Source organism: Neodiprion fabricii, chromosome 6 (genome assembly GCF_021155785.1).
Source record: "Neodiprion fabricii isolate iyNeoFabr1 chromosome 6, iyNeoFabr1.1, whole genome shotgun sequence".
Classification (NCBI taxonomy): Eukaryota; Metazoa; Arthropoda; class Insecta; order Hymenoptera; family Diprionidae; genus Neodiprion; species Neodiprion fabricii.
The window spans coordinates 9,566,084-9,578,755 of NC_060244.1; positions in this window are offsets into that span (position 1 = coordinate 9,566,084).

Sequence of the window (12,672 nt, forward strand, 5' to 3'; positions counted from 1 at the left end):
CACTCGAAACGAATAACTTGACTGAATGGCAAAAAACATTCGCCGCTGATACCAGTTCGTTTCAGTTGATAAGATTAGAATTTTCCAATCGTTATACATTACATTATATTATATACACATTACATATACGTACATATGTATTTACATGCGGAACCGTCGTTCGATTTCCGCAGCGTCGAGCTTGTATCGCGTAGCAAATGTTCGACAGGAAATCAGCTTACATAAAGCGTGAAATGTACGTTCAGAGAAATACAACACATTTCCACATATGAGAAGGAAGATCGTGCGTGTTATTGATTTTAAACTAGATATTACGTTACACGGCTGAAGATCCGTATGAATTATGGTTATATTACTCGTGTCTTATCGTCGGAAAAAGCATATCAACACATTTTATGCATGCTATCATATACATAAATTCCGTGTACAATCTGCAGTTGCTGTGTACAAATTTATTATCTTTATGTTTTTTCTCTCGCATCGTTATTAAACCTTTGTTACCAGCCGCGGATGATCAGATATTAATATTTATTGTGAATATAAAGTATATTTAAGAAAAGATGATAATAATATATCATTAATAATTGAGTAATTCAATGAATAAATCAAAGTTCAGCACGTAATAAACTGTATATAAATGCTTTGTAGATATAAGCGCCTATATTGATAATTCGTATTGTAGGAATTTGTATGATCAATAAATATCTTTATATATAAGCGACGAACACATTTTCCCAATTTATTTTAATCCTACCGCAAAACAAACTCTACACTTTCGTTTCAAGATAGATTTCAAGTTTTCCGTTGATGACGTACTTGAGAAATTGTGTATGCAATTCTTCAAATTGAAATATATCACGAAATCTGTGATCAAAGCTGATATTGGCGAAATATTTCGTTTCAAGCATCTGAAACGTTGCCGAAAATTTGTTGCTCGATGATGATTAAACTGCTGATTGTGCGATAGAGAAATAATAATAATACAGAATAAAAAAAAATACATTAAAATGATCAATTGCAATAGAATTATCGAACAAGCGCTTCAACCCAATTGGCAGTACACGATACGATAATATCGAAGTGCAATGTTTGCAAGATTGCGAACACTCTTCTACACCTACTCGAGTCGTCTGCACAGTTTCTATGGAGGAGGATGAATTTATTTTGCGATTCAGTTCAGTGATCATTATCGTTTTAAACGAAGTCCTAACAGCCGGATAAAGTCAGATCTAACAAATAATTGCAAAGCGAGATCGCAAACGGATATCAGGGCAAAATTAATCTACCCGTGACGTTAGCTGCAACGGACAGTTATGGATCTATTGTCTTGTTAGAAAGACTGTACCGATTATTCGTGTCAGCAATTCGCTTCGTTATAATTTTCGCTGGTTTTCTTTTTTATTTGACCGACGATTATTCGACTTCCGTTATTTCTTTCCAGTTATCTTGACAAAGAGTCGATACTTTTTTTTAATTTAATTAATTTTATTACGAGACGGTTTTACGGATCGAGTATTTGTCAAATTGCTATATTCGCAAGCTACGAAAGTCTGTTTAAAAATATAAAAGTATAGAAAATATTGGAATTGTAAACAAAAGATTAAATATCCGTTTGGAAGCGATTTATTTCAAATCGCTTCGAAATTGTTGAAAATTTAGTAAATTCGTTCGATTTCACTACACGATGGTTAATTTCTGAAGGAATTTCCTTACGCAATAACGACATTTGTCATTCGATAGCCAAAATTGTTTTACACGCGGAAATGAATGACTACAATTGAGATTTGAATAATTTTTCGGTATCAGAAATCGTGCCGCGCGTTTTTTTTTTCCTTGCAAATTTAATCCATTCAAAGAGAGTTGGAAGTAGTCAATATTTTTCGTTTAAACACACTTTCAGCAGTTTTTCAACGACGAATCTGTACTTTAAACTTTGAGTTCAACAGCCGTGCAGTAACTAACCGTCTGCACATAGCCTGCCAGGGTGATAGAGCGAAACGGTGGAAAAACGAGATCGGAAACGTAAGAAATAAGACCAAATAAGAAAAAAAAAGACTTGCATAAACCAGATAATCTAATGTCAAGTCATACATAGGCATACATGCATACAGGTATATAATAAGTATACCTTGTACAAAAACAAAAGTGGATATGCGAGTTGCTCGTGGCGTCACAATTCCCGGTCTCATAATATACGTTTCACTTTATATGGGAGGCAACAAACCTGTTGCATATAACACACATGTAATATCCACATACATGTATGTACGTATATATACAGACCTTGGGCACAAGTCACAAGTTACAACCTGCGAGCTACGGGTATATTTTTTACGTCTTTTTTCTTTGCTCATTTGCTTGATTTTTTTTATTTTTTTTTTTTTGCACTATTTCTCAACGTTTCAACCTTTTTATTCGTCGCGTTTTACGCGTGAACATATTCGCGATGCATACGTGTGTAAAACAAGAGTAATACGGTGGTTTCCTCCGCTTGGTTTATATTACTTATACGTATATGGCGAGGAGTTAGCAACAGGCAACTTGCTGCAACGATAATCTCTTCTCCGCGCGGTAGCTATATCAACCTCTCAACGTTTCTCTCTCTCTCTCTCTCTCTCTCTAGTCTCTCTCTGTTTCCGATGTTGGCTCATGACTCCAGAAATACCGAACCGATTTTGATTATTTTTTTTCCTACAGAAAGGTTCAACGTCTGGCCCAAAGCCTTAGTCTGCATTTCGTTACAACCATATCGATAGTTTTAAAGATATAACGATATTTGTAAGCGAAATCGGAAGAGGGGGATCGGATACTTTGATGCGAACACTGACTAAAGCCTCAGAGATAGAGGAAATTCATGTTTAGGAGTTTTTGAGCTCTCGATGAGCTCTAGAAGAAAAAAAATCCACGGAGAGTATATCGCTGTATCGGATAGTTTTGACACAACGAAGCGTTTGAAAATATTCGCGCTGCTGCTAGTTAATAGGTATATATAAATGTGTCGTACGCAACTTAACGATGGTATGTGTAGGAAGGCGTTGACGAGGGTACATAATTATCTAGCCCCTGAGTCTATCACACGAAAATAAACGAGCCGCTAATTGAATGAATTACTTAGTTGTTTCATTCGTCGAGGATCGTTTCTATGCTCATTCGCTTTGTCAACAATAAGCTGCGTAACTTGGAATCACACTTTGCGGTAATCAGCTTTGTTTATTGCAAGAATAGAGGATTGCGAATCGGGGAATTCCATACCGACTCGACTGACTCGCAAAACTATAATAAATCACATCGTGTTTGAGTCGTTTTTTCCTTTTTACTACGTGCAGGTTATATTTCTGAAACATGTAATTATGCTTCGGTAGTTTATTTTATGGTTTCCTTAACAATGAGGGGGGAAAAAAACGGCGCAGTTTGGAATTTTTTCATACTGAAGAATGACTGCTGTGAACCTTTTTTAAAATAGAATTAAATGTTTTTTTTTATTGAAAATTTTGTCGGTTACCAATCAACGAAGTCATGTCACGAATCCTACAATTTTCAAAATATGGATGAAGAATTGTTTGTGAATTGTATTTCCAAGAGATAGATGCAAAGTAAGTGGCTTATTCTATTTCAGAGTTCAGCTTTCTTTTTCGAGATAAAGAAACCATGTTTTACAATTAGTATGTACACACCATACGAGTTAAATAAAATATACGTAATCATCGTAAAAAATTTGATTCTTATTTTCTGTGCAACATTCTGTTATACTGCATTAATTATCATCACGGATCACAACTTGTGTAGAAAATGTATCGATTATGATTTCTTTGCACTTCCTTATTTCGATTGAATATTAACGAGGTAATTAAAGCTTCGGTAAAAAATCCTTCCCTTTGCTGTTCTACTTTTAACCATTTTTCGGCATCGCGGATCGATTAGTCTGTAAAATTTTTCGCTACCTATATCGTCGAACGGATCAAATATACGTCAGCACGTTACACAAGCCGACGGTAAACCGTGAACCAGGGCGACGTCGACTCGACGTGACTCACTTACGGCTGGAAACCATTCAAGGTTGCAACCTCACCTCCATCGGGTAGAAACGATTTATTGTTAAATATTTCCCGACGTTTAGAGTCCGCATCCATCGTGTCTATTTTTTTTTTTTTTTACACCGCCACGTCGCGTAATTTCGTGAAATGGTCAAATTTTACACGCGTACAGTAATGCGATATTTACAAGTTACCGCTTTCGTTATACCGGTTTATCTTGTCTCGATTTCGCGTAAACGTGATAAGCGTAACTTTGGTTTTTGTTTTTCAATATTTGTGTAATTCTTCAATTTTTATCAACGTCTAAAAATTAAGCCTGCGATGGCTTAAAAACTGTTCCATTTTAAAAGCGTGATGAATCCAATTTTCGGCTATTTCAATTTTTTCTTCTGACAATCGCACCGGAAATGAAAAGTTCAGCTTTCACTAAGTCTTAATATTTTAAGATCCAAGGGAGTGTGTGATCAATTTTTGTCCGATATTTGAAGAACGAATAAATGGATTTGGATTTATGGGTCCAGTAGTTTCAGAGTTAGTTGACTAACAATATAAAGAAAAAAAAAAAAAAATTATGACATCTTTAGAATAGATCAACGAACTTTGATGATTTTACTCTCAATCGAACTTTATTTAGTTTAGAACTAATAAAATCTTGTCGATTACGTAATTTTTGAATTACTTGAATAAAAAAATTTCAGTTGTTAATGTTTTATGGAGTGGAAGCGTATTCCAGCAGGAAGTTCTTAGGCCGTCCCCATCAACACCGGTCAAAATAACTTCCTGCTTGTTTTATGTAGCTCATCTCCTACATTAACTTTACGTGAGATTGAAAAAAAAATAAAAAAAAAAAAAAAATAAACTTGACAATCCAATCACAGCTTAAATCTTTTTCGCAAAATCCTTGTATATAATAAAAATCTACTGTATACAGAAGAACAAACATTCAAATGCATCTCAGGTATTTATTGGGGACCTAATTGAAACTGATTAAAGCAATGATTGACATTGGATTTTCTATTGTTTGAATTGAATGTTTCTGTTCGTTTGATGTAATTAATTCCGATGGTTAAATTCACTTCTTCATTTTTTTCAAAGTATGACGAACTCCCGGTTAACCTGTTTAATTTCAGAATAACCTCATCAGATAATTTGGTTTCAATTGATTCGACGAATGAACGAAATTGAATTTTTCGGCATACGCCTTATGTCATATGCATATATCCGTTATATGGATATCTTATGCATCAGCAGCCTACGTCGCAATCAAAAGTCTAGACTTTTGCTGTAGGCGCTAGACGAAACGCCTCGGGGAATTGCGTTGAGCGGCTGAGAATCGTGAGGTAGGAAAAAAAGGAGATAAAAATAGGAGTTAGGAAAAAATGATATTGAAAAACCAGTTATTTGGATATTCGTTTGCAAATGATTCTGCGAAATAATTTAAACTTTTCATGAATAAAATTTATTTCTAACGATGCAAAAATAGCCAAAGCCAAAGAATAGATTCTCGTTTCCTTTTTTCTAAGGTTTCTTTTTGCGAAATGCATTTTTTTTCTACAATATTTAACGTTGTTTACTAAAAACAAATATCTGCAGCTGAGAACATTATCACCTGGAATATTTTCACTGTTCACATGCTCTAGGTTTTTGTAACGCTGCGTGCTTTAAAAAAAAAAAAAACCGGGTAATTTTTTTCCATTCGTTTTTTACGAAAAATGTTGACTTGTCAATTTTTTACAGTAATGGAATTTTTGTCCATAAGAGCTTGAAGTTCCTTTCACAGAACTGGTCTCTGTTAATAATTGGAAAGAAATCTATTCATTGTTTTGGGAATGTACATAGAGAGAAAAAAAAAATTGCAACGTGCTCGAAACTAAATGTTATCGATTTAAGTTAGATTCAAGTAATTCCACGCCGACGCGGCGACGTATAGTTGTAACTGCAGTGCGAAAAGACGAAGAGAGGAATATTACGCCTGCAGGTGAACTTCAGTAAAGTGTTAAGTAAAGTCTGATGGAAAAAGTGTGTGTGATGCCTCTAGGATATATATCTCAAAATTTCGTAAACTTGTTTGATGCGGAATGCACGTTGATGTGCTTTTACACCGATAAAGTAAAATTCTGTCACCATATGACACTACAGATGCAAAAAAAAAAGGATTGAATTTACCAAACATGGATGTAAAATATGGGGAAAGAAATGTTGAGTCAATTCAAATAAACGTAATTTCACTTGATAACACAAATTATTTTTATGATCACTTTGTCATTGGAATCAAGTGACATTTCTTTGAAGCGAGAATAAAATTCTTTCGCCACATTTTCTTCATATATTTTATAAATTCAAACAATCTGTTTTCTCATTTCACCAGGTAGCGTACCTGGAGGGCAGAAACTACGAAGCGCTAGTCCTGAAACTCGAGTTACACCAGGAAGCGGACCCGGAACGCAGGATCCAGGAGGTAGAGAACCCGATAACTCGAAATTTGCGGAACCGTCCGCTCCATTGCGCGGTTGTTTCCAGACTGAGAAATTTGGCTAGCTGATTTTCGTCGTCGGCGATCACTGTAGATCGATGAAGTCAAAAGAAAAAAAAAAATTTGGGTGACGTCACTTTCTGAACATCCGAGTTAATACCATGCATGATGTATGATGTGTGATGCATGATACTGTATTCACGATCAAGAATGTGTGACGAAATTTCATACGCGTTGTGATATCCGTTTCATATTATTTCCACGAAAATTTTCTCCTTGCTGAAGGGTTTTCTTTTTTTGTTAAACCGACAACGTTACAGTGATTGAAATAAATCAGTGAACTGTGAATTTGCGCATGATAAAAAAAAAATGGTTCGTTCTTGCAATTCAGTTAAATTATATACTCTGACCAAGATTAACTATCCTGGTGAAATTTTCTTCTATCCTATCGTAAAAATGTTCTTACCATTAAATGTGACGAGTTTAATTTTTGTAAAATTTAATAATCGGAATTATCTAATTTCTGATCATTAGCCCGCATATCGTGAGAGCATTTTCTTTCTATCGATAAAAACAAACTTTTCACCGAAATCCAGATTTTACATTTTGCACGAAATAAAAGAAACAACCGAGTTCCGTATTTTTTCTTCCACATTCTGATGGCGAATAGACCGCAGGTAGGTCGAGAGATTCCGGTTGTCTATGAAATGGCGTAGGTGGTCGTTCTCGTTGGGTAAATTGAAAGGGGGACCACACACGACGACGAGATGTGATATTTTATTATCTCGTGTGTAGCGTGGCGGGGATAATTTATACCGTTGGAAAACCAAGGCCTTATATATATATATATCCCGTATGCATGTACTATAAAAACGCATTAAAGGCTCGAGGTCAAAGGCTAGAAGCTCATTGTCAGTACTGGGTATATATACGTAAGAATTACTGCGTTAACCCTTATATTAGAGTCACGCGTTATTGTGCTGAGTCAATTTTTACAACAAGATGGTATTCTGTGGTTTTTGGTCACTCGTTACGAATCTGACAGCATATTTCAAAAATTCAAGATGACGGATCCGATATGGCCGACGAAAATTTCAAATTTAATCGAATACGGTCAAATAAACTATATGCAGGTTTTTTTTTCAATCAATTTGTTTCTAAAAATGACAATTTACATTATATCATAACAATTACTCCCGAGTATCGACAAACTATTGGTATACTATCAGAAATAGCAAAAAATCGCAGAGAAGTATGCTGCGGTAGATAATATGCATTGTGTTATACTGGAATTGAAACCGTGCAACGACGATTCACTCGAATCAGACATCCGCGTACACTAATTTCGTAATATCCCGTACTTTCCCCCCTCGATCTTCTAATTAGACACAATCGGACCGTCGGATTTCAATTCGTCATACACGGCTCGAAGAACGCGGTGGAATCTGAATAGATTAACGTCCTTGAACTCAATTATTTCATTTCAGCGTTGTAAATATACAGAGAGAGAGTGAGAGAAGGAGAGAGAAATGAATAAACGAATTGATATATTTTCATGATAATTAGCTTTGATTTTTATCGATTCTCCGTTGAATTGAACATACTGTTAAATCATGTATTCATCTATATATATACATATATATGACGGAAGAATTTTTTTGTTAATCCAAATACACGTGGTTTCACTCGACAAGACAAATTGTTGTATTGGCGCAATTTTTTTATTGATACAAACGACATTTCCTCGAATAAAAAATAAAAATAGATCCTGCTCCGTGATTGATAAGGTTGAGAAATTATTTTCCCGCATTGCATGTAATTTTCGTGATTTTTCTTCAATACCTTGATCAGTTTGCAATGACTGTAAAGTTACTCGTCTTGATGAATATTTGAATAAAACGGCACGGCGCGGTGACGTGTTTACTTTAGCCTATATGTATAGCCGATTCTGGTATGCAGCGATATAACGCACGAAGTTTAGAGAGCAAATAGCTGTCATAGGTATAGTACGGCACATATACATAAATTTGTATTATGTATGCATACATAACGGGAATGCGGGGTGATATAATAACTATAAAAAGAGGCGTTCGTGCATGCCAGGATACATACATACATACACACATATATATATATATACACATATGTGAACACGCTAATCATCAACGTACAAGATCCTATACTGCTAATTATTCTTAAACCTTGTAGCCGCTAAATGAGAATTATTTTCTGATCCGTCCGACAAGCGTCGGGATAACGCTAATTAGGGAAAAATCGGTTGGCCCTTGTACCTAACTAGTAACGTGATTATTCTCGTTTTCGTACATTATCTTTGCTTGGTATATTTTTTTTCTAAGCAAATAATGAAGGAAAAAAAAAAGAAAGTCGTAGTTAAGTTTACTAATTAGTTTTGCGAGCTAAATATTTGGTGTTGAAAAGAAGAGAAAAATAAGAAATCGACAGGATCATTTGACTGAATGTATGAGTCATTTCTCACAAATTTTAATAAAGGTCAACCAAGGTCCTCGCGAATTTATACGAATACATGTTAAACCTTGTTTTTAGACATTTCTTGTGAAAATACTATTCGTCAATATTTTATTTGGTTTATTATATATACGTATATGTAAATTATATGTATATTAGACTGTGCCAAAAAATCAAGCTGTCGAATTTGAAGCTGCTCATTCAATACGTTATAAAAAACACAAAATAAAAACGTTTTCCAAAGTTTCATCGAAATTTGTTGATATTTAGGGATCGCAAAACTTAAAAATGTGTGTTTTTTAAAAATAATTTATGCCATTTTCAACGTGACATTTGTTGACCCGCTTCACCACATTATTATTAGAATTTGTTGTTAAAACTTAGTGAAATACATAATATTCAATAGTTCGAAGCTGTTAACGTGATATGCATTTAGTATTAAGATGGTTGAATGCAATTTCGAAAGAGTAAATTTTCATTTATTCAAAAACACGTTACGTTTTTTGTTATTTAACCGTATCCTATGACAAGTTTTAGTTTTAGAAGAATGTGCACTACAGGGAAGAACAGTAATCGACTATTGTTAACCGAGTTCAGTATTGGATGCGAAACCAACGTTTTGTGCCAAAAGCTAACAATTGCGTATTCGATATGAAACCTTGTCATTAAGGGGTTTTTTGGGTCACTGATTACGGATCTGGATTTGAAATTTCAAAATGGATTATAAAACAATACGAGTGCATTTTACGCAGTTCAGACACTATATGGTACATACAATACGATAAGAAAAAAAGAACAATAATTAAATCCGAAACGATCAAGGCTAGACGATGGTCGAAGTTCCATAAAATGTCCAACTAACTCGTTGTTATTAAAGACTTGTGAAAGGTGCACGTTTTGTTTTCTACGGCTTGTGAAGAGGGAAGAAAAAAAATGAAGCAAACAGGCATGTACAAAGCAAAGAAAACACTGGTTAATAATGCAGGGACTCATTTGACTAATTTATTGACTAACCTTTGGGTTGAGCATCCAGGCTTGGTTGAACCGAAAATTCCAGCTGGTTGGCTGGTTCCTGAGGGGGTGGCGATGCCTCTCGCACGCAACCCATCAGACTGAGAGCTCCCCCTCCGCCTCCACCTCCTCCCCCGCCGCCGGAGGCTGACATCCTCAGCGTCTGTAACAATATTGCAGGAATTCCAGATAACAATTCGTTAACAAGTCGATGCGACAAAGATCGCGACACCTTTTTTATCGGCGTGATGAATTATTCAGGGTTCGGCTTTCGGATCTACCTGACTTATGGGATGCACAGTCAGGTGTGGAAAGTATTGCAAGAATAAGTAAATAAATAAACGCGACGGAACAAAGTTTTAATCAGTGTCGTTTGAGTTAAACTAGCTTTATTTGAGTGCAAAAAAAAAAAAAAAAAAAATTAAGGAGAAAATGTTACACAACTTAAATGCAACTATAAACACTTCGTTATTTTAGCCACAGCGTGGATACCCTGATTATTCTACTACTTTTTCACTGGAAAATTCATACCGCTTGTCTGATACTGATTAGCAATAGCTGTTTTTATTCGTAAATGAAATTTTCACATCGTTGAATCACAGGTTCAATGTCGGTAAATTATTATGTATAACGATTTTATACGCCGTAGTTTTTTTGGAAACTGACGAAGCCAGTTAACGTGAGACATTTTCCAATAGAATGAGACGAAATATACCAATTTTTCGGTGAAAAGTAGTGCAGTCATCCAATTTTTCTGACGTTGTTAATGAAAAGGTGTCTATAATTGAAATTTAATGTTGAAACATTTTCATCTTTGTTATACGTATGTATATACATAAAACTGCAGCCGTTAATACGTGTGAGCATGGAAGCGTGTAACCCGTGTATGTGTGAGTATTCGTACCGCGAGAGCAACGAGGTAAAAACGAGCGTGCAAAAGTAGAGGAGTCCAAGCGCGAGAATGTTGGAGTAAGCACGACATTCGGTGCCAATAAACTAATATATCGTTATATCGCATAATGCATCTTATTATTCCAACAACCCTTCAAGCTCGTACATAATAATCCTGATCGCAGAGACTTTCTCTCATCGTTTTATCACTAACAGCGAGTAATCACAGTATAAAGAGCCCCCCAGTAAAAAACAAAATTTAATTTCAATACGTCATCGTTGAGCTAAAGAAATTATTTATCGAATATAACAAGTCGAATAGGTACATTTTTTTCTATGTAACAATGTTGGAGCTTCGTTTGGACATTTTGTAAAAACTCTGGCTTTTTTCCTATCCTTTCATGTAAGACTTGGGATTCTTAAGCGTGTCAATTCAGTCTGCCGATTAAAGTGCACGAGAAAAAATTAACGCACGACTTGTTCAAAGGAAATGTGAAAAACGAATGCCTGACTTTTGTACTCCATTTGTTTGGAGAAGACATTTCCTTCTCTGTAACATTCATCGTAAACTCTTAGATGGTGCAGGAAACTCTTAGTCATCAATTATTGTCGTGAACATTATGCAGTGATTTCTTTCCCTCATTCATATCAGTTTTCCCTACCGAAAGATAAAAAATTTTATTGACACGAAGCTAAAATTAGTCGTATGCTTGTGTTCTTGACAATTATTCACAGAGACCAAATGACGTGGACTGTGAACGGTGATTAATACGCGCCCTCCGGTTACTCCAAAAACTTATTCTATTTTTGTGACGTCGAAAATGTCGGAGTCAAAGTTCACCGCTTATCGGAATGAACCCGGTTTGGAGATGAGGAACCTAGTTTGGTTTTTCTCCGAGTAAGTTAAGAATATCCGAATAGCAGTTGGTTGACACGTGTTTTACCATTTTTATCTTCTCCTAGGCAGACGGTGAGACAGTGTGATGAATGAGATTTGTTTACGAGCCGCGATATTTGGAGTAAAACTAAGGCTAGGATATTTTTACGTCCCGTGAAGGGTGAAAAATAACGAGATTACCGTGTTTTTAAGAAACAAACATAATCCTAACTTTCTTACTAGTACGTATTTGCACGATTTGGCGCACTGATTCTGTGTAAAGTATATCATGAATTAGGTTCTATTTTTACCTCAATTTCCGGTGAATCAGACGTACAATACATACATTGTGTCAGTAGAATTGGAATCGGCAGAGCTTCTTCCGTTACATTGAAAGTAAACCTCACCCAATTAGTAGTTAACGAATTTGTCGAAATCGATACAAACTCTTTGAATGAGAATGAAGTTAGTAACGATGCATGTTTAGGAAAAATCGTTACTTCGCACATTTAGGATTGCTTCAATTTTCGTAAACCATGATAAACAATACATACACATATATTTGGAAAAGTCAACTTTTCGAATAAACGTCGTATTCGGTATAATTTATCGGTGTTCGTCTTCATGTTATCGTCAAGTCGGCCATAAGAGGCAATATTTGTACCCAGTTCCCGTAAATGATGGGTTTAAAATCGAGTTAGCTTCGTTGAAATATATTAGTTGCGTTGTACTCAACGATCAGTAGCATTGCTCAGAATGCCGGATGTCTGGAAAAATTACGACCCTACTTTTCCTGAATTTGCTAACTTGATTAAAACTTTCAATCTGACGGTCGCGACGTCTATCGATGACGAATGTGAAAAATGAAAGAGGAATTACAATGTAGATATGTAACCTCG